General features: G+C 39.9%; 1 protein-coding gene and 1 long non-coding RNA gene across 4 annotated transcripts in view; one reads left to right on the top strand and one right to left on the bottom strand.

The window, feature by feature from the left end:
- LOC122207954 (metalloproteinase inhibitor 1-like) overlaps window positions 1–18,073 on the top strand; it is a 63,672-nt gene that overhangs the window by 41,361 nt on the left and 4,238 nt on the right. The window contains exons 7-8 of one of the 2 annotated variants that reach the window (XR_006197064.1): window positions 14,046–14,133; window positions 16,498–16,643. The gene's annotated coding sequence lies outside the window, so the exon portion shown is untranslated. Of the gene's footprint in view, window positions 1–3,994; window positions 4,035–14,045; window positions 14,134–16,497; window positions 16,644–18,073 lie in introns of those variants that run through there. The other variant, XR_006197066.1, reaches the window with a different exon arrangement.
- Window positions 2,794–17,353, bottom strand: LOC122207955. 2 transcript variants are annotated; one of them, XR_006197068.1, is made up of 3 exons: window positions 17,113–17,353; window positions 16,883–16,988; window positions 2,794–2,922 (listed from the first exon to the last, which is right to left on the bottom strand). It is a non-coding gene; the product is annotated as an uncharacterized LOC122207955 (long non-coding RNA). The 2 variants fall into 2 exon arrangements; XR_006197067.1 differs by having other exon boundaries at window positions 17,097–17,353.

Raw genomic sequence — 18,073 nt, forward strand, 5'->3', positions numbered from 1 at the left:
AGGCCACACACACACACGCGCACACACACACACACACACACAGTCACAAAAATGTTTATAAATATTTGTGTATATGTAGGTGACATATATTTCCTAGGAAGCTTTATCTGCTGAGACACTAAATGAAATGAAATTTATCAGTTGCATAGGGAATAGTTTCTTACATAGGGCACAAAAACCAGAAAGTATAAAAGACAAACTGATATATTGTGCCTCATTAAAATTTAAAACTTTCATTCTTCAAAAGCTGCAATTCCAAAAATAAGAGAATGAGCCCCAGAGAGGGGAGTTAAATGCAAAACACATATATCTGACAAACATGCTATATCCAGAATATATTAAAAGAAAAAAAACCTCTTGCTACGCAAAAGGAAAAATAACAATAAAAATGAGCAAAATGTCTGAATAGACACTTCATAAAGCATGATACATGGGATGCTCAGTCAGTTAAGTGGCCAACTCTTGATTTTGGCTCAGGTCATGAGCTCACAGTTGGTGGGTTTGAGCCCTGCATCAGGCTCTGTGCTCACTGCACAGAGCCTGCTTTGGATTCTCTGTCTCCCTCTTTTTGAGTCTCTCCTGCCTGTAAGCATGCTCTCTCTCTCTTTCTCTCTCAAAAACTAATAAACATTAAAAAAATATTAAAAACAACATGATACATGGATGGCCAATAGTCCCTAAAAATATTATTGGAAAAACACAAATAAAGCCTCTATAAGATACAACTTCATATTCACTACAATGGCTAAAATTTAAAAGAATGACAATACCAAGTGTTGACAGGGATTTGAAGTAACTGGAATTCTTCCAGTTTGTTCTTGGGATTATAAAATATTGCAACCAACTTGGAAAACATTCAACATTTTCTTATGAAGTTAATGATACAATTATCATAGGATCAACAGATTACAAACATATTATTTATACAAATAATGAAAACAGAGAACTTCTTTAAAAATAAGGAGACTTGTAATGAATGTATATAATAGCTTTATTCTAATGGCAAAAATCCTGGGAAATAAACATTTGTCATCAGTAATTGAATGAATAAACAAATTTTGGTTTATTCATACAATGTAATAGTAACCACCAAGAAAAGGAACGAACTACCAGTATAGATGACAACGTGGATGCATTTTATAAGCATTGTCCTGAGAGGAAGAAACCATTTATAAAAGAGATTGCACTGAACTAGTCTATTTATGTTAAATTCTAGAACATCCAAAATTACATTTATAGAAAATAGGTCAATGTTTGGCCTAAGGGAATGATTAGCTCCAAACATGTATGAGAGACTTGGAGTATTTATGCTGTTTTTTCTGTCTCTTGATTAAGATACTGTTACCTAGTGTATTTATTCACAGAAATTCTTTAGACTGTGTGATTGAAATGTGCAAGTTGCATTGTGTGTCCATTTCCATTATAAATTTGATTACATCGGTAGCCATCATTTTATTACTTCTTGTGATTCCATGGGTTGGCTAGGTGGAGCCTCCCCTCTGTGTGACACCATCTGCAATTAGCTGCTGATGGAAATGGACTGGAACATTCATTTGCCACTGCCCGTGTGTCCATTTATTATTATAGGCTGAATTGTGCTCCCAAAATTTATATGTTGATGTCCTAACCCCCAGTACCTCAGAATGTTACTGTAGTTAGAGAGAGGGTCATTAAAGGCATAATTAAATAAAAGGAAGTCACTAGGGGTCATTGGGTCACTAATCCAATATGACTGGCATCCTTATAAAAAGAGATTAGGACAAAGACACACACAGAGGAAGGACCATGTGAAGACACAGGAAAAGACAGCCATGCACAAGCCAGGGAGACAAGCCCCAAAAGAAACCAACACTACTCACAGCTTGGTCTTGATCTTCTAGCCTCCATAGTTGTGAGAAAATAAATTTATGTTGTTTAAACCACCCAGTCTGTGGTACTTCACTATGGTAGTCCTAGAAAACTAATGCAGGTATTTTTTAACTTCAGGTCACTTCTCTTTCCACAGAAACAATATGACCAGGAGCACTTCCTTGTCCTCTCTGAATTGGGAGAATTTTTCCCTCATCTCTTTGTTTGAAAGTCACCCTTGCGTTAGCATATCATATGGTAGCCATCCATTTTCCCCTTGTTTCAACACACCAAGCCAGCCCATCTATTAACAACTCTGGGTCTGTCTTTGTCCATCAGGGGGTCAAATTTTGCGAGTAAAGAAAAAGGCTTGGTGCAGGTAGTGATGATAGGGAAAAGAGAAGACAAAGAGGTACACCAAATATAAAGAATGGGCAGAAACAGAAAGAAAACAAGGAATAAGTAAAGGCAATGAAGATAGAAGGAGAACAAAAAAAAAAAAAAAAAAGAAGAGGGAGACGGAGCAGGTACAGCAGGAGAGAGAAAGCAATAGCTCCTGGGCTGAAAGAACATTTGGTGGATGACTCATGGTAGAATTAGCTTCTGCCTTGTAGACACCAAGGTGCTTTCTTTCTGCTCCTAGTTGTACATTCCCATATTGCATGCTACATCTATTCAGTTTTAATTTATTGTTACTCAAAGCCGCTCATGAAGAAAGAAGTCAAACTTGGAGTGTCAGCACACTGTGTTCCCTCTGTAGGTTGAGTGAATCCAGCCCTGGGGCTTCAGGATACCCTGGGCAAGGAAGCAGATCAGCCCTGGATGGGCAGTCCTGGGAGCACAATGTCCTAAATTATTAAGGAGAGACAATGACTGTGTTTCTGGTCTGTTGGCCAAAATTGAGGGTTCATGTTGGCGGTCAGAGAAAACAAAGTGCTGGGGTATATGAGCTCATTCTAAATGGAGTAATTTTTTGCTAGAAAATACCATTCATGAATGTATTTTTTCACCATGGTACTTTTTCTCATCAGATGTGTAGGTATATTGAAATTTCTCCTCAGGAGACTTGATCATCTGTGGAGGAAAGAGGAAAAATGATGCAGACTCAGGAATATGTGTGGGATGGGAGGCTGCAGTGTTGGTATTTGACCAGGACCTGTCTGGCCCCCACATACTGCACATTCTCTCACAGCAGGATGGAGAATCCTCTGTTCTCGTAGGGAGATGTATATGGAGAGGAGCCGGTAGGGTGAACCTGGTAATGTGATTTCATAGAGTTGCATTTTCCTATTGAAATGGTGAGGCCCTAGAATAAAGCCATCTTGATTGAGAGGTTGGAAAAGAGTATACATGGGCCCTCTCATGGTTATGTATTCATGTGTCCCCAGCCAAGTCTCAGAAAGACAAAATGTGTAGCCCCATGGCACCCACATCCCCTATCCCCCACTCAACCACCACAGCAGAGAGAATTCTTACCCCTTACAACCAAATGGTGAAATACCATAGGCAGGGACTCTGCATTCTTTACAGACTCACCAACTTCTAAGTAAACAATCCAGGGGTATAATAGCGTACAAGAGTAGACTTGCCCAGGCATGGCCATGATAGCCAGGAGGATACAGAGACCACCAGGAAGTTGGGAGCCAGGTAGGAGCCTGGATACCAATGAAGGATTTAGGAAAAGACTTTCATACAGTTCTTCTGTCTTTACTGATATAACATAATATTACAGAATGTGGATAAATAATATTAGTGGTTTGTGGTAAGCATTCCTTTAATCATCATGAGAGACAAATTTTAACTTAATAGTACCTGGACTCAAGGTACTTGGGTTAAAATCCAAATTGCATTAATTTCTGGCTGTAGGACCTCAGGACAGCTCGTTCAACAACTCACTCCTTAGAATCCTCAACTGTTAAATGTAAATAATTACAGAACTTTTCATACAGGACCACTGCCAAGATTAAATGTTAAAAACATGAAATGTACTTGAAGTATTACCTGATACCAAGTAAGCACTCAATCAATTGGACTTGTATTGTAGATTTCATGGTTAGTAGTTATTATTACTCACACTAGCAATAATGAACACTACTTTAATAAATAATTATCTAACCCTTTTTTTTAATGTTTATTTATTTTCAAGAGACAGTGTGATTGGGGGAAGAGCAGAGAGAGAGAGGGAGACAGAGAATCTGAAGCAGGCTTCACACTGTCAGCGCAAAGCCCAGTGTGGGGCTCAAACCCACCAACCATGAGATCATGACCTCAGCCAAAATTGCATGCTCAACTAACTGAGCCACCCAGGCACCCCAAGGATCTGCCTCTTTCAAGCCTCACCATACTCATAAAAATATGAATTTATTCTCCTAGTTTTGAACTATCTCTTCATTCCTAATTGCAGTATTAATTTCAGTCATATTGTTAATGTAAAAGCAAAAAAATGCTATCAATGGCACATCACAACTATCCTAGTTTCATATAGATTAAAAAGGAACAACAAGATTCACCAGGGTAGTATTAATCATGGTTTTAATGTTATGATAATGCAAATTAACAATGTACTGAAATCATCCTCATTTCCTAAAAGGAAACCAACATTTTCTTGTGACTACTTCTTTGGCCCTGGAAAGGTCCTGCAATATGAAAGAACTCTGTAAGATGTCACAAAATTGCTCAGAGATTAGTCCCTATAGTCACTCTCCCCCAGTGTCCTTCAAAGTCGGCCATGAATTTTCTTGTACATAGCCATGTCCCTACATCCTCAAGTTACAATGACCACTCTCTCTCCATTCTCTGCAAATTTCCGAGTTCAGGCAGACAGTTGGCTGGACCTTACTTGCCAATCAGGGGCCTATTGCCATGCCTCTAATATATAACATTCAATCTTTTTCAGGCCATGAGCCCTGATATTTATTTTATTTATTTATTTATTTATTTATTTATTTATTTATTTATTTATTTATTTTAATGTTTACTTTTGAGAGAGAGAGAGACACAGCGTGAGTGGGGGAGGGGGAGAGAGAGGAGGAGACACAAAATGTGAAACAGGCTCCAGGCTCCAGGCTCTAAGCTGTCAGCACAGAGCCCAACACAGGGCTTGAACTCAGGAACAGTGAGATCATGACCTAGGCTGAAGTCAGACACTTAACCGACTGAGCCACTTGGGCACCCCACCCTGATTTTAGCCACATGCCCAGGCTTTTGCATCAGGAGAAGGTGCCAAATGGGTCAAGGATCAATTGCTTGTTCCTATGTCCTATCAGGGCCTCTCAGTACCACCCATGAACTCATCCAATACCCCTGCATAAGCAAAGGGGAGAAAGAGCACATTATATCTGTGGTCAGAGATATATGAGTGCAGTATGAATTCATGTTTATTTTAATATATATTCAGATGCCCAGATGCACAAATAGATATGCTTATATACAAAGATTAGCATATGTATGTATATATAAATAAATATGCATATATAAATATGTGTTTGTATTATTTATTAAATTAGTTTGTTTGTTTGTTTACTGGCTCTATCTCCTAATCAGACCTAGAGGCATTGACACCCTGATAACAATGAGCACACCTAGTGCCCAGATCTTGATTTCTAAACACCATTATCTAATAAAAGAAATCAGAACTCTTTTGTAAAAAGGGCTATATACAGGGCAAGGGCAGTTAAAACACAAGATGATCCCATGTATATTAAAAAGACACATGGATCAATATGAAAAAACTCCCAATAGCCATGGCTGGAACAATTTTCCAAGCAAAATGTGTAGCAACTGAAACAATTGAAATACGGGACAATTTTCCTAACAAATACGTAATATTAAATTATAACTCAAAGAATAAAATAAATATCCATCATTCTATGCCAATAAAAACAAAATATTAAATAAATGAGGAGAAAGGACAAATCTTCCTTACAGAAGAATTGCAAGGGAGCCTGGTGGCTCAGTCAGTTAAGCGTCCAACTTCAGCTCAGGTCATGATCTCACAGTTCATGGGTTCGAGCCCCATGTCGGTCTCTGTGCTGACAGCTCAGAGCCTGGAGCCTGCTTCACATTCTGTGTCTCCCTCTCTCTCTGCCCCTCCCCTGCTCATGCTCTGTCTCTCTGTGTCTCCCCCAAAAAAATAAAAGTTAAAAAAAATTCAAATAGCATGTGTAGATATGTGCCTTCTAGGAGGTGGGAAATTCATTTCCTTTCTCTTAAGTATGGAGAGAACTTACCATGTCCCAGAGAATAGAACACGGAAAGGAGAAAATAGTGATTTTCTAGTAGAAAAACACTGAAGAAACCATCTTAACCAAGTGATCAAGGCTAATATCAGCAGATATGATTTATAGCAATATCATATACAATGAAAAACATACTCCACCTCTGAGTACATTTTAAAAAACACCTTTTCTCTTTTCAAAGTGCAATTTACTTACATATGTCACATAATGCATTGTATTTAAATTACAATTCCTTTGTAAACCTCTGTTATACTAAATTTGTATGACTGAATCTATAACCACTAACTTTATTTATTTATTTATTTTTAATATAATTTGTTGTCAAGTTGGCTAACATACTGTGTATACAGTGCGCTCTTGGTTTTTTATAACCACTAACTTTAAAATAATGCAACAAAATGAAATGCTGACCATTCAGTTTTGTCCTCTTTTTCTGTTGGACTTTCTCATCTATCTAGGACCCACTAACACAATGCAGACAATCTCAAATGTGACTACTGGCATATAAGCTCTTACCTTCCAGTCTTTCGAGATGTTTCCTGAAAATGTGATTCAAATTGAATACTTCCCTTGGAGATAACCAATTCATATTGTTAATGACAGAAGATGGAGGTATCCTGGCCTTCATGATGCTTAGCACATATATGTTGAAAAATAGCATACTTAGTAATTTCCAGATCTTGTTTATAAGCATGTTGACAACATCTCTCTTTCACATACTCTGAATTCAGTTTTTGGTTTTGCAAGCTGAGGGGAGTTTAGGAGTCTCTACAGTATTTGGTTGAGACCATCATTGCTTGTCAGGGAAGTGAGCTGGCAAACAAATGATGAGGATAGACCATTTGTGCTCATTTAAGTGATCTGTGTGTGATTTAACTCGTGCTCTTGATGCCAAATTTTTGTGCAAACGTAATTATCCCCTGGTTCCATATTTAGGTTTTAGGAATGCCTAATATTAAAGTTGAAAAGTTTTAGTGGATTTTCTCTTCAGGTTCAGCAATTTGCCTTTACAAAAATTACTTAATGATTTTGACCTTAAATTTTTCACCCAAGAGAAAACAGACAATAACAAGATAATATCCCTAAACCTATGAATTCATTTATAATGTGACACCAGATGATGGCAAAGCCAGCACCAGATATTGAGGCTATTTTGAAGGATGATGAATTCTAGGTGCATTCTAGGGCTCTGTTGCTGATTAGTGAGGTGCTCTCCTTTAAAAATCTTTATAGGTGGCTCAGTTGCTTAAGCCTCCAACTCTTGGGTTTGGCTCAGGTCACGATCTCACAGTTCACTGACAGCACAGAGCCTGCTTAGGATTCTCTCTCTCTCTCTCTCTCTCTCTCTTTCTCTCTCTCTCTTCCCCTCCCCTACTTGCACTCTCTCTCTCTCTCAAATAAACAAATAAACTTAAAAAAATAAAGATCTTACAAATAAAATAATCATCCATTAAGGAAATGATTAAATAGGGCCTGAAGGAACCCACAGAACCTGTTGTGGGTTGAGGCATACAAACCAGTACATTAGGTTATAAGTGACAGAAAACTAGCTCAAAGTCACTTCAGCATAAGAGGGGGATCTATGAGCTCTCCTAATTAGGAAATAAAGAACTGCCCCTGGCTTCAGGCCTAGCTTGATGCTAGGACTCAATACCTGTAGGACTTTTAATCCGTCTCTCCCCCTTATGAATCTGCTAGACTCTTCTGGCATCCTTCCTCAGACAGGTTCTCATCTGCCAACTCAGAAACCCCACAGAAAATAACCAGCTTTTTCTCTTCTCGGGCATAAAAATCCAAGGAGAACTCTCACTGGGCCATGTACCCTTCATTCCCCAATAAGTGTGGTCTGAGCTGGGGTACTCTGATTGGGCTGGGTTGACCCAAGCCTTCTACTCTGTGTCCAGAGAAAGATGGTCATGACCATGTGGGTGAGGGAGAAGTTCCTGATAGAGAAAGATGAGCAACCCTTTCTTAACTCCCTTTTATTTATTTTTTTAATGTTTATTTATTTTTGAGACAGAGAGAGACAGAGCATGAACGGGGGAGGGTCAGAGAGAGGGAGACACAGAATCGGAAACAGGCTCCAGGCTCTGAGCTGTCAGCACAGAGCCCGACGCGGGGCTCGAACTCACAGAGCGCGAGATCATGACCTGACCTGAAGTCGGACGCTTAACCGACTGAGCCACCCAGGCGCCCCTCTTAACTCCCTTTTAAATGAGTGCCGTAGAGTTGGTTTCTCTTACTTTCAACCCAGAATCCCAACTACCGTAGCGAGTTGTAGGAGATGGGACAATGAGTAGGGAAACTGCTTTCTAGGCACAGGACTGTGACACTGCACACCACATGTCTCACAACAGCCCTGGGGTGCTGATGCAGAGCTGCTGCTCAAAGCTCTTGAGCGTCAAGCTATATACCACCAGAGAAACACAGCAAGTTGAAGAATGGAGTGATGTTTTGCCTGAAGGAAAAGAAGACAGACTTGAACTGATCCCTGCCAACAGCTGGGATGTGTAATTTAAACATTCCACTGCCCTAAAGGGAGTCATGTAACCTGGAGCCAGTGGGACAGTCCTGGTTTAAAATATTCTGCTCACATCAGCCTAGAGATTGTCACAGTGCCCCCTGAAGAGCTAATTAATGGTCATACTTACCCAGGGTAACACAACTACAACTGTTTCCCAGATCCTGCAATGAGAAGATTCCAACACGTGTTGCAGGGGCAAGAGAACAAGAACTTCTTTTGAATCCATAAAGCCCCAACAATGCTACCACCATAGTATTCGTTGCATATGGTGTGAATAGATGCAAAGATGCGGTCCTGAGCATTTTTCTAACTGTAGGGCCTTGAAACACATTACTTGAATTCTCTGGGCATCTGTATACTTTGTAAAAAATGTTTAATAGTCATCGCTTTGTGGGGTTAATGTGAAGATTCAATCTGCCTACTCTGTAAAGTGGTTGGTACAGTGCCTAGCACATAGTAAGTGCTGAACAAACATCGGCTCTTATTATTATTACAAAAAGTAGAGGGCCGCCTCCACCAACCTAATTTAAGAGGCAGATGAACTCTTAGTTTCATCCAAATATGTTATATACACCACTCTGGCCATTACAGATTCATCACTTTGGATTAACAAATAATCTCTATGGCAATGCCGAAAACTCTAGTAGGAAACATGAAATACTACATTCAAGACTTTCATAAATAGTTCCCAAAGTAGTTATTTCCTCCTAATGGGTTTTAATGAAGAGAAGGGTGACATGAACCACAAGAATCTTCAGATAGGTACAGATTGGGATCGGTGACACTGGAGTGTTATCAGTGACACTGGTGGGCTGCAATAGGCTGAGAAGAAAATGTTTTGATGGAGAATTTTCTGATATCACAATGATCTTTAATTCTCATTATTCACCAGGCAGATTAGCTGGTCTCAAACACAAACACAAAACCAAAAACAAACAAAAACAGAAAACACACAAAAAACCCCTATCTCAAAGCTCCATAATGTTTGGAGCAGGAGTCTACATATCCAGAACATGGATTTTTCTGCCATCTGCTGGTCATTTTTGAGAAGGACAACAATCTTTATGTGAGCAAAGATGGGGTCTTCGGTGCCTCTCTTCTTTCTTGCCCCACCTAGGGACTTGCCCACAAATCTCACTGGAACAGTGGGTTGTAGAATTTAGTTTGTGAAATAGGTGATGGGACTTTGGAGATTCATTATGGTGGTATATGGAGACACTGATGGACATGTATGGGGTCAGTGATTAGTGTCTGTGGGTTCAGTAGCAAATGTCCGTGGGGTAAGTGAATGTGGCTGAGAGCTGAGTGATTGAAATGGTACCAGAAACGGATTTTTTTTTCTGGACTTAGCAATGGAGTCTCTAGAAATAATGTCTAGAATAGGATATTGAAATATCTGAGATGTGGAATCTATTTTGTCTATGGTACACAGTCTGTAGGATAAATGATGTTTAGACAGAGGCGTCTATGATGTGGGCTCTAGAGGCCCAAGAATGTGGAACCTTATGTTAGTTGAATGATTAAAAAATGTTTCAAAATTTAATATATATTAGGTAAGTTTATCTAACCCATGTGAGTTTCTTGGCTGTGTAAAATATCCTAGTTCTTAGGAGATGCATGTATTCGGGGGTGAAACATACTGATTTCTGTGATTTACCTTCAGTGTGGTTTAGCAATAAAATGTGCATGTAATTTTCAAAACGGTTAAAAACTATCAACAAATTAGAAGTTCTAAAGTATGTATGAACTGTAAACATTCTCAAAAGACACAAAATTAACTTGAATGAAAGGAAAGATCCATTGTGTCTGGGGTTCTCTAACATCAGACACCTCACTCCATCCAAAGTAAAACAAAGTGTACAAAAAAGAAATAGATCCAGAGAAGCCTGGGGTCAAAGTCCAGCTGACATATCCTGAAACTTCCCTACGTAATTTGCTCAACCAAGAATCGTTAGGTGAGGAAAGGGAGAATATTCTAGTTCCCGTAACACAAAAGTTTTAAACTTTTATGATGACACAAAGGAGACTATCTTTAGGACTCCAAGATACAGAAGGCACAAAATGTGAAGGCCATTATTAATCAATCTGACTACTTTAAAATAAGACATGTTTCCCAAAATAAAACCAAATACCATAAACACTGTAAGATGAAAACACTGCAAGATGCAGACCCAGGGTAGAATTGTAGAGAATTTACAGAATAAGTGAAGTCTGAAAAATTAGTGTTTTGGAGAATTGATTGAATTTCTCCTTTTAGCATAATTTGTCATCTCCAGACTTGTTCAGAGTCCTTCCACAAAAGTGTATCCTCTATTTTTTGTTCTATTCGATTTTTTATCATAGAATAAATTTAGATTTGCATAAAAGGTTCTAAAGTGGTACGTAGAATTTTTTTTCATACCCTTCACCTAGTTCTTGCCCTAATGAGAACATCTCACATCACCAGGGGACGCCGGTCAGAACTAAAAAATCAACATGGACACAATACTATTAACTCAATGGCAGACTCTATTCGGATTCCATCAGTTTCTCCACAAATGTGGTTTTTCCATACAAGAATCTAATCCAGAATATCACAGCCCTCAGTCACTGTATCTCCTCAGTCTCTGATCTGTGACGGTTTCTTGATCCTTCTTTGTTTTCCGTTAACTTAGAAAACTTAAAAGAGTGTTGCTCACCTATTTTGTACAATGTCCCCCAATTTTTGTTGGTCTCCTGTATTCTTATTATTAGACTGAAATTATGGTTTTTGTGGAGAAAATTACCACAAAGAAGAATTGCCCTTCTCATCTAATCGTATCAGGGGTACATTATATACACATGATACTGGTGATGTTAACCTTTATCACTTGGTTAAAGCGGCGACTTACCAGGTCTCTCCACTATAAAGCCACTTTTTATGTTCCCCTTCCATACCTTTTCATTTGGAAGTGAGTCACTAAGTCCAGCCCACATTCCAGGGCAGGGAGAGTAATTGGAATTAATTCAAATTGCTCTGTAAGGGAGATCTGCTCCCCTTCCCCACCCCCATCTATTTAGTTAGTTACTTATTTGACATTATTATGGACTCATGGAGATTTATTTTGTTTTGGGGGTTATAATCCAGTCCTCATATTATTTATGTATTTGCTCAAATTGTTCTAGCTTTGCCTATGGGGAGCAATTTCAGGTTGACTTCTGTACCCGTTTGCAAAGCCCATATTTTTAAAATCAGAGTATGGTATTTAAAAACCAATATCCAGAGGAGTAATGTCATCGGAATGGCAGAGTAGGCAGCTGCAAGTTCTCATCTCCCCCCGAGACACATCAAAAAACAAGCAGAAAATGTCAGAACCAACTTTATCAGAACTCTGCGAAACAATCAACAACTGACAGCAGCCAAGCAAATGCTGAATCAAGAAAACAATATGACTTCAACACAATAGAAAAGTTCTGTGGTGATTTTATTTACCTTTATTCCCCCCATTCCCAGCTATAAGGTGGTTTTAAAGCAATAGCAACCTGCATTTCCAGAGAGGCACCCTGCTCCCTGAATCAGGAAGGAACAGAATAGACCTTAGCGGCAAATTAGCGTGTGTGTGTGTGTGTGTGTGTGTGTGTGTGTGTGTGTGTGCGCGCGCGCGCTCAAACCTGTCTGGTGGTTTATCTGAAGGACTGATGGAGGTTGTTCATCTCTGTTTCATCTAACTTGGAAGTCAGCACAAGGGAGTAGGTCCGAAAAGTAATAAGAGTGGCTCAAAACACTACCAGGCTTGGGACTACCACCCCTCAGGTGCCAGAAAACTACCTGGTCTTACACAGTTTACCCCCTCGAATGTGCCTACTTCTGCTGTCTGCCATAGCAATTCTGGCTGTTCTCCACCAAGGGCTTTCATCATTCCCCACTTCTAGAAACCATCCTAGAAACATGTTCCCACCATCTAATGCAGTTCCTGCCATTTGGGCAAATTGCCCCAGCTTTAGCCATTGTGATGTCCTTCAGATTGACTCCTGTGTCCTTTTGGTATATCTGTAACTTTTATTTACTTATTTAAAAACTGTACATCCTTCTAGGGCATGGTTACCGGTGGGGGTGAGGGGTGGAAAAGAAAGGAGGTTGGTTGAAGGGTACAAACTTTAAATGAGATGAATAAGTTCACAGGATCCAGTGTACAACATGGTGATGTTAAGTCCTGTCTCCAAATTTAATCTTCAATACCATTTGGCCACCAATCACAGATTCTTGTCCCATGTCCACCTCCAGGCTCTTGTGAGTACATGACTGCTAGATTCCACTATTCTATTGAAATATTGCCCCTGTTTTGCTAGCAGGCTCAATATGTCCCTGGCTAGGATATATTATGACTTTCTCTTAGTTATTGACTTCATGGGAAGCACTCGCAAGGCTTTGTGTTAGGAAAGAATTTGGTAGGATGTGATAAGAGTGCAGGACCTTAGAGAAACAGTTGATTCCAGAGCTGAAGAAATGAAGATGCACAGTGGCTCTGGGGCATCATCTCATGCCATAAATCAAAGATTTTTTTTTCTAGCTTCATTAAGGTACAATTGATTTTAACACTATGTATATTTAAGTTATATAATGTAATAATTTGATATATGGTATACATTGTGAAATGATGACCAGAGTCAAGCTAAATTAACAAATCTGTCACTTAGTGACTTTGTGTGCATGTGTGTGTGAGCGTGTGTGGTGAGAACACCTAATATCTACTCTTTCTGCAAATTTCAAGTATGCAATACAGCATTATTAACTATAGTTCACCATGTTGTACACTGGATCTGAAGGACATCACAATGGCTAAAGCGGGGGCAATTTGCCCAAAATATATGTTGGTCGTATAGGCTTACACCCCAAAAGAATAAAATAAGTATCTTTTACCAGAAAGAAATCAGTGAAGAGAAGGGGCAAATTGTGGAAACCCCTGCAAAACTTCACTTCCCTCCTCTTTGGGTGCAGGCTGGGTTTAGTGACTCACTCACTTCCAAATAACATACGAAAAGGTTAAAGTGGTGACTTTAGAGTGGAGAAACCTGGAAGACACCTTCTTAACCAGGGGATCAAGGTGAATATAACCAGGGATAAGTCGTAGTGATATCACTTGATATGATACAATGAGAGGGCAATCCATTTCTGTGATATATTCATCTAAAAAACCTATAATCCAAATCTAACCAAGAGAAAACATCATACAAACCAACAGTGAGAGACATTTTACAAAATACCTGACTTGTATTCTTCAAAATTATCAAGATCATGAAAAACTAGGAAACAGTGAAAACTGTCACGTGTTGTAAAAAGCTAAAGAAGGCAAATAGAGACTCCTGGATCTGATCAGGGAAGTGAAAAAGGCTATGGGTGGCAAGACTGTGTACATGGGAATAAAGTTAGGTTAGCTCATAGTATTGTACCAATGTTAATTTCATTGCTTTGACAGGTGCACCAAGGTTATGTAAGATGTTAACCCTGAAGAAACTGAATGAAAGGTATACAGGAACCCTCCATACTTAACTTCCAGCTTTTCTGTAAGTCTAAAATTATTCCAAGTTAAAAGTTCATTTATTTATTTATTCAAAAGATTTTATTTTTAAGTAATCTCCACACCCAACGCAGAGCTCAAACTTACAACCCCAAGATCAAGAGGCATATTCTCCACCAACTGAACCATCCAGGTACCCCTAAAAGTTCATTTAAAAAGTCATACTTTAAAAAACAAAATTGTAGGGGCGCCTGGGTGGCTCACTCGGTTGAGCATCTGACTCTTCATTTCCGCTCAGGTCATGATCCCAGGGTCTTGGGATCCAGCCCCACATCGGGCTCCATGCTAAGCGTGAAGCCTGCTTCAGATTCTGTCCCTCTCCTCTCTATCTCTCTAAAATAAAAAAAAAAATTTAATAAACAAATAGAATCAAAAGTCTCTAAAAGAATAAACAAAATAAAAGAAAGGAGCCCACGGGCAGGTGGAGTTAGCGACCAGTGTAAAGGAAACTAAGAAGAATTATTCCAGTTGCCCCGTGACCCATCATTAGCCTGTATTTTACTCATGGTTATGCCCCAAAAGATGAAAATGAACTACAGTTGACTGTACATCCTCCCAGGAGCTTGAAGGCCCTGCCGAAACTTTGTGGTGCGTCTCAACTGAGACTGCCAAAGGGGAGACGCTGTAGAACACAGATTCCAGGGGCAGATATGTTTGTGTTTAAGCTCTTATGGATTTGTTGACCTTCTTAAGTGCACACATGAATACGTTTCCTCAAATTTGAAGAGCTTTCAGCCATTAAATTTTTCTGCCTCTTTCTTTGTTCTCTTTCTAGAACTAAGGTTGTGTGTTTAATGCAATATATTTAATGGCTCCCCAAGGGTATCTTAAGATTTGTTCATTGTACTTCATTCTTTTATCTTTCTGTCCATCAACTGGATACTCTTAATTGATCTGTCTTCAGTTTTAATTTTTTTTTTTAACGTTTATTTATTTTTGAGACAGAGAGAGACAGAGCATGAACAGGGGAGGGTCAGAGAGAGAGGGAGACACAGAATCTGAAACAGGCTCCAGGCTCTGAGCTGTCAGCACAGAGCCTGACGCGGGGCTCGAACTCACGGACCGCGAGATCATGACCTGAGCCGAAGTCAGATGCTGAACCGACCGAGCCACCCAGGCGCCCCTGTCTTCAGTTTTATAGATTCCTCCTACTTCTAGCTGAAACCTGTCATGGAAACTCTCTTATCCATATGAGTTATTATACTTTTAAAACTCCTGATATTCTCATTGGTTTGTATTCATAACCTCAACTCATGTATTCATATTATCTATTTTATGAGTCATGTAATTATCTTTACATATGCTTTCTTTTCATTTTAAGCACATAAATATGTGCTTAATACCTGTTTTGAAGTCCTTTTCTGCTCAGTCCAACATCTGAGCCCCCTCAGTATGCCTGCTGACAGATTTTTTTCCTGTGTAAAAGGCATACTTTCCTATTTCATTGCATGTATTACTGAAAAATCAGCAATTTAGATAGTACATTGTACCAACTTTGCATTCTGTTCCCACCTTGTGAGTGGTTGTGGTGGCTGGATTTTTATTTGTTTGCTTAGTGACTTGCCTGGACAAAAAGTCTGTTTCCCCCTCAGTGTGTGTGTGACTGTTGTCATCTTGTTTCCTAGAGCTTGGCGTTCCATCCCTACACCCTTGTTACTTCCCCTCAATAACAAGATGGCACTTTACCCTATTCCAGCTAGAGCGTATAAGCATTGTTTATGGAAACGATGGAGCCAGAGAAAGGGATTCACTAAATTTGTATATGATGTCCTGGCAAACTCCTAAGAGATGCATGTATGAAAATGACCAGAGCCAACACAGCAAAATGTCTGAGAAATCGACTACTGTATAGAATACCAAACAGGTTTCACAATTGGCCTCTGGGCAGCACACAAGTGAGAGAAGTCAGAATCACATTGCAAAGGCTTTGAAAGCTAAGTTCATAGCTGAACTACAGCCCATGGCAGTAGGCCAGAGTGTGTGTTCCCAAACCAAATGGGTGGGCCACTTACTAAAAGGGAAGATTTTAAAAGGAACCATGTCAAATAATAGTCAAAATGTTCCCAATATAGTCTAAAATAGCATAGTTGCGGGGCATCTGGTGGCTCAGTCAGTTAAGCATCCGACTCCTGATTTCAGCTCAGGTCATGATCTGATGGTTTGTGAGTGCGAGCCCTCTGTGCTGATAGCACGGAGCTTGCTTGGGATTCTGTCTCCTTCTCTCTCTGCCCCTCCCCCGCTTGCTCTCCATCTCTCTCTCTCAAAATAAGTAAAAATAAACTTATAAATAAATAAATAAATAAATAAATAAATAAATAAATAAATAACATAGCTGCCTCCTCTTTTGTAGATCTGTGGTTTGCCTTGTTACCGCTTCCAACTAAAAATCTTCTCCCTAGTAATTCCTGTGGCCTGTCTTCAGTTTTAATTTCTTATGATTCAGAAGCACTCATGGGAAAAGAAGTCAGAGCCTGAGGGTGACCTAAGTGCATGCAGGTATCCACAGAAAAGAACACACTGTGGTCCACAAATAGTCTATTCCAGAGGCTCAGGGGACCCTGGGGCAGGTATAGAATGGGGCATGGTTGACCAGTCCTGGGAGTGCAGTGTCCTGGTGCCTCATGAAGAATAATGTGCAGAGAGGGTGACCTCTTAGCCTGGGAAGATGAATGGTCCGCTTTGGAGGAACACATGCCAAGGGTTAGGGGTAGGAGTCTGGAGAGTGATCAACTCACCCTAGATGAAGAATTTCTTCTGAGGTGTCCACTTCTGAATGTAAACACTGTTGTCCTTAGAAGTCAGATAAATGAACTCAAATACCCCTTCAGTAGCCTTGATCACCTGTAAAAAGATAGGAGTGTGGCATGGGATTGAGGAGTATGGGAGTGTTTGGGTCAATTCAAGCTGCTATAATAAAATATCATAGACTGGGGCACTTAAACAACAGACCCAGTTTATTTCTCACAGTTCTGCAGGCTGGGAAGTCCAAAATCAAAGTGGCCACAGCCTTGGTATCTGGTGAGAATCCACTTCCTGGTGTGCAGACCACTGCCTTCTTGCCATATCCTCAGGTGGTAGAAAGAAAAAGAAAGTAACTTCTCAGGTCTCTTCTCATAAGGCCATTAATCCCATCATGAGGACCCCCTCTCACAACCTTCTAATGGCCCAATGGCCCTATATCCAAATAGCATCACATTAGGGGTTAGGGCTTCAACATATGAATTATGGAGGGCATGATTCAATTCATAGAAGGTAGGCAGAATAATGGCTCCCCCAAAGATGTACTTGTGAAGAACTTGTGAATGTGGTACCTTACATAGCAAAAGGAATTTTGCTGATTTGGTTAAATGTAAGGACACTGAGTTGGGGAGAGTGTTCTGGATTACCTGGGTGTGCCCAACTTAGTTGTATGAATCTTAAAAAGTAAAGAACCTTTCCTGGTTCTCAGAAAAGTAAATACAACCCTAGAAGAATCATTATAGAGACGCACCATAACTCCCAGGTCCTAGACTGAGCCAATCGTATGCAACATTAATGGCCTCACCCCCATCCTAAGAATGTTCAAGACCTGTCAGGCCCTCACTGGAAGGTCACACACAAGTCAGTGGTCGATGCTTATGGCTCTCATCCCAAACTACAAGATTGGCCATGCCCAAGACATTACCAAGGCCAGTCCATGCCTCCTCAGGGAATGGACAGAGAATCTGGCTTCCTCTTACCCATGGCTTCAAGACCTCAACCAGTTCATCTGGCCTGCACTACAGTTTGTCGACCCCCTAAAAAGTCTTATGTGTCCTTGAGCATTGGAGATCCTGTGTGCAAGAGTCACAGGAGAGCACACGTCAAGCAAGGAAATGTCCCTATCGAGTCAAAGACTTAATGAGTGGGCAATTACAGGTCAGAAAGCAATCAGCATACCTTCATAA

Source organism: Panthera leo, chromosome E2 (genome assembly GCF_018350215.1).
Source record: "Panthera leo isolate Ple1 chromosome E2, P.leo_Ple1_pat1.1, whole genome shotgun sequence".
Taxonomy (NCBI): domain Eukaryota; kingdom Metazoa; phylum Chordata; class Mammalia; order Carnivora; family Felidae; genus Panthera; species Panthera leo.